We start from the raw sequence: 6,000 nt of genomic DNA on the forward strand, positions 1-6,000 counted from the left end.
TTGAATGATTGAATACTTGTCCGGTCTGGAAGCTTTTAAACGACGTTTTGTAGAACAATTTTATGTTCGTAGAAGAATGTTGATGGATAGTAGAGTATTTCGTTGAAAAATCATGATAAGTGTGACAATTTTTCCGTCTGTTAATTTTACACATAAAATAAAAAACAAAAACAAAAATTGGTAAACAGTTTATTGTTTGCAAACTTGTTGTATTTCCTAATTGAATCTCTATTTGAAGTTGCTGGTTAAGCTAATTGCGATTGGCTCATTGTCTTGTGGACGTTGTTAGTAATGTATCACCATCAAAGATAGGAAACACGGCGTAATAGAATTTTATTATCGAATAATCTACCGATCTTATACACGACGTAGTTTGTTTACGTTATTCAAGTAAACTTCACGAGTTGATGTACAATATAACGTTATTAACACCAGTTCAGACATCATCAAATGACAAGTCATTTCTAGAGTGGGAAATAAACTTTATTAGGCATCTTTTGATTGGATGACATCGCATGAAAAATGTCCATGAAAGTGTTGTGTTTTTATACTACTTCATAGGGTACAACGACCGGGAAATATTAATGGATCGCGATAATTTCATTTTAACGGTACTCGGTAAAATCCAAAAAACAGGTAAAGCAGGTGTGTTATCCGATAAGTGGTGTTAATTTGTATATTATAGTATTCTTAACTCTAAATACGATCCTTTATTCCAAAACAGATTTATAGTCTAGTGGATAGTGTGCCGGACATCTATTCTTTTTATGTTTGTATGGTGTAGGTTCGAGCCCTTCTTTTTTATAATGATTTTTACTTATTCTATTTTGCAGGTTTTTGTTTATATCGTCTTTTTTATTTTTTCTTTCATTCTTTTTATTTATATATTTGTTTAATTATTATTGCAATGTATATAGATTCAATGTCTATTCTAATTAAGAGATCCTCTGAAAAATGTCAATAAGTACTAAGTATAAGTGCACGAGAAAATCATGATATAAATAGTTTTACATGCATTCCTTCTCCAGATAAAAACATGCTGGAAAAATAAAAAAGGTAGCTCGTCCTGTATTCGAACCAGCACCGTAAGCTTACAAATCATACGTGTTAACCACTAGACCACGCCGCAACTTGCATTGGTTTTGCGATATAAGATATTTGTCATATAATGTGTCCACCTGATTCCCTATTTCTTTGTTATGGGTTAATCCGGTATTAGTAAATAAAGGACACAGTTATCGCGTTTTGTTAATACTTCAATACCTAGGTGACACAAGCAATTACGTTATAGTCAATCTCAGTTTTATAGGTAGATAATATTGTTAGCTCGATAATGATGTTTTTCATTATTGAAGCATAGTCAGAAATTTGTGTCTTATGGATAGATATAAAATGCGCCGACTATCTTTTTCAAAGATACAGTTCTTGTTTGAATGTCTGTTCGAAATATCTTTCACCAAGTTAATACCAGATTATTTAGAAGGTGACACATCATTTTATTTTTATTTCAGGCCTTGGCAATATTCAATATGAATATTCCTAATATTGGTCGCGCATCATCGTTTTGATATCATCTTCGTTATCTTCATTGGCAGGTTTGGTTAAAGTGTTTAGAAGTGGACAAGATTCAAGACCCTTTGTTACCCGCCCGACGGATGTTACATAATGCTGAAGCGGAAATTATCTTACTGGTATAACCTGCACATACGTATATTATTGAAAAAATATGATCTTTCCTTTCATACTGTGATTTTTGGTTTCCATTCGTAACACAGTAATTATTAGTATAATGCTTATGTTGCCTATTGTTATATGTATGTTTTATTGCTAACGGTTATATTTTAACGATGACGTATGAGAGACCTTTATACAAACAGATGAGCTCAAAACTAATATGAACGCTGATTAGTCCATAGTGATTTCATACGAAAGACTAGCATTTTCTCTGTTTCGTCCACTTTGAAATTGCCTGTTTTCTTTCATTGCAGAACAAATACTTTCAGGAAAAAAAAAACATGTGTTGATAGATTAGAGGTATTTGTGTATAATCCATGATTAAGGACTAACATAGACCGAAACTATTTTGAAATCATAATTCACTAATTCCGCTATAGTTCTGTTGGTTACGACGAGGAAAAATGTCTTTATTGCTGCTATAGTTCGAATCATTCATCATTTTTTCTTGATTTGGATTTTTTAAAAATATATTAGAAACAAACACTCGTATCTTTATGTTCATATATATGACCAAACTTCAATTTGAAAGAAAGATTATTTTTTAGCAAAATCTTGAGGTCAGTACCTTTAATGAATAGAATATTTCATTATATTTTTATTAAATTTTCTATTTTTCCTTCCCAAATAAAATCAAAATACAGATGCATTCGCCAATTATAGATTTCTAGACGAATGTCTTTATGAATGATATAATATATAGTTATGATTTATATATATTGTTGCCCTTTTACGTAGAAGATGTTGTTGATAACATTTTGTTACATGTTATTGTTTTCTTGGTTTTAGTGCGTTCGTTACCGTGGTAACCAAGATCGCTTTGTTAGCATAAAACATTATTTACTACAGTAACCGTTACCGGAGCAGAATTTTAATCATTTTTGAACAAAACTTTCAATTTCATATTATGAATAGTATGAGGCAATAATTTAAATTTGAACAAAATTTCTATGGAAATAGTTTAAGGCAAAGTCTCAAAGTCGCATGCTTTAGAAAATAACATCTGCAGTGATAACCTTTATCCACTCTCGTAGGAAGTATTGTATGTGACCTTATGCAAGCGTCTAACCAAGATCTTTGTTAAAAGTATTGTAGACATCTACCGATTATCTGTTTTTCACTTCCTACTGGTCAGAGTATAAAATACTATTCTAAGACTGGCTAGACCATAATAATTCTGTAATCAGATATAACGACGCTGTGTAAACTGTGTGTTTCAGGTTTCGCGTATTCGGACTAAAAATATTTCAAAATTTAAACAAAATAGTAGTGATTTACTCAGGTAAGTTTCAACTTTCATTTATCTAAAAATATAAAAAAAAGTCAACAATTGTTGTGTTTTTTTTAAATTGTATTACTTAATTAGCTCTTGATAATTTGACCTTTTACACATGTGTTAAAAGATATGTTGTTGATAAGATGTCAAGATTACAGAACAATTGAATTGAGCACTTATATACTTTATTTATCATAATACCTTAACCCATTTTGAAAAAAAGGTAACCATTAAGATCAAAATATCCAAAAGAGAGATATTACATTTATATGAATATTTTCTTTTATTATAAATTAATGTTTCTCTCATTTATATATTCCAGAAATATTTTCGTGTATTTTTGTGGCCGTCATAAAATGAAGTACGGCTTCAACTGGTTTTCGTAAATGATTTTGCTATTATACCAGTTACATAATGTTCTAGAAAAACTATATTTTAAAACTGTTCTCTCAAATCTCGGTTATATTTCAAAGATATTAGCAAAATATATGAGTTGCGTAACAAGATTTGTTAAAAGCAGTTTCTTCCTTTTCGAATAGTACCAGTAATGAATTATCAGAGGGCCATTTCCTTTTAAGTTTTTGAATTTGTATAGGGCAGAAAATTTAGAGTTTATGTTTTTCACCGTTTTTCATATAATTACGCTCACTCATAGGTACAATGTTGAAAACTAATCGAAAAAAAGTTACGAATCGCTATGCATGATAATCATTGTATTAAGAACGAATGTATTTTGTACAGATAAGTGGTAAAATGGAAGATCAGCTTCTTCAGGAGACACAGATGGAGATAACCTTGCGCCTACTTCCGGTTATTGTATCTGCTGCAGTATTTATAATCATCGGCATCGTTGGAAACAGTTTAGTGATAGCTTTCTTTGTCAAAACAGTTAAACGTACAGTGCCTTTACAACTGATAAATTATCTCGCCGTCGCTGACTTGTCTGCTTGTATTGCGGCGATTCCAATCATTATAGAAATGGCCGTCAATGTTCGATACACACAAAGCGTCTTTTGCAAACTTACACATTCTATAGGAATTATGACCGTCACTAGCTCTTTATTTTTTCTGTGGGTTATAGCTATTGACAGATACAGAAAGGTATGTAAACCGCTTGGAAAACAGGTTACAGTTTCTTCTATCAAATACATAGTTGTGATGGCAGCCGTGTTTTCCTTATTGCATGCAGTAAAGCATGGGGTACTGTTTGACACTAATGAAGTTAATGTCACAGTTATAAACAGTAATGACACTTTGAAGGGATATATTTGCTCTGCACGAAATGACGGAATTCACAGACACGTAGCACTCTTGTTTTACGTGTTAGACGTTATTCTAATTTCTAATTGTTTTGTTACAGTAATAGTAACTTATTCGAGGATTATATACACATTACTCAAACGAAGATATAAAATGCGCCACTCATCAGCAGAAGCCACATCGTCATGGAGTTGTAGAAGCATAGAAAGTACAAGCTCACAGAGTACCAGATTAGGCAATCAGAACACAAAGATTCGCTTTGAATTTAGTTCAGTCAGGAAGCCATCTGAATGGAAAATCACTCTTATGATGTTTGCCGTTTCTGTTGGTTACTTGTTATGTTTCACACCGTACTATGTAATCCGGATGTTTATGAGTCTTATTTTAAAAGACAAAGAATATAATTTCAACTGTGGGATCCAGTTTGCTCTAAAATTACCTTACTTTAATAGCGTTATCAACCCAATAATTTACTGCATATTTGATGTAAAATTTAGGAATTTCATTAAAACTTTGACATTGAAATGCTTCAGATGGCGTGTCGAATGACGTCAGTAAGTTTCTGAATCAGCATCTGATCTAATTTGAATCTCTAGACAGGGAGTTTTTTTTTTTTTTATAGATTTACACTCTTCATTGAAACCCTTCTTATAAAAGACTGTTTACTTGGATTCGTAAAGCCAAGTGATAAAAGCTCTTACCTGAAGATATTTTATAATTTGTTTAATGATGTGTTCAAGCCCACCGAAGTTGCTTTTTATACATTTTTTTCCAATTTAATGGTTACAAATTGATACTATATTATAAGATACCATAGGGATAAAAATACCGATTTTAAATTTTGTTCTTTAGGATTTGAACGGTGAACTGGGTCGCATGTAGCCTATATATTTTTTCTAATATATTCTTTTATCAGATTGTTTTAAAACATTGTGTATTTATTGACAGACAGATTTATTTTAGTATAAAATGTTTGTATAAATGGCAACATATTACCCTGCGAAAAAAAAAACGAGTTAATGTACGGGAGTGTACGGGATTCCGTATATTACCCATATACGGGAAGAAATACGGGAAAACTAAACTACGGGCTTGTACGGAGTTCGTATATTTGAAAGTCCGTATACTATCAAAGTACGTATTTCCGTGTACTATAAAATACGGAATTCTTGATATTTGATACCCCGTATATTATTGAAATACGGGCATTTTTTAAAAGTGTTATTCTGATCGTATACAACACCAAATATCCAATTTCCAGTATATGTCTGGTGTACGGAAATAAATAAACTCGTCTATTTCGGAAATACGGGATGAATATTTCACATATATGCTTCGACGATATTCGGCAAACAATATATCTGAGAGATAATGTAGTAACTGGTGAGTTGGAAGTCAACTACCATTTCGTAAATGTATCCCATTTAATTAAAAAAAAAAAACACCTACAGTTGATAAAAAGTTTACGAAACTTCAAAAATATTTAGATGTGAAATTGCGCCATGAACAGTTTAATATTGAATACATTACTCCATTAGATGTAAATAATATCATTGAAATACTTGACTTATCGAACTTAACTAACTTGACTGGTATTGACGGTATCGGACAAAAATAGTGAGGTATATTGTGGTGATAATATTTCTTCTGCAATTGCATCTATCATTAATAATAGTATATTCAGTGGTACTTTTCCTGATATGTTAAAAGAAGCATCGGTTATTCCTATA

This window comes from Mercenaria mercenaria, chromosome 14 (genome assembly GCF_021730395.1).
Source record: "Mercenaria mercenaria strain notata chromosome 14, MADL_Memer_1, whole genome shotgun sequence".
In the NCBI taxonomy this organism is placed as follows: Eukaryota; Metazoa; Mollusca; class Bivalvia; order Venerida; family Veneridae; genus Mercenaria; species Mercenaria mercenaria.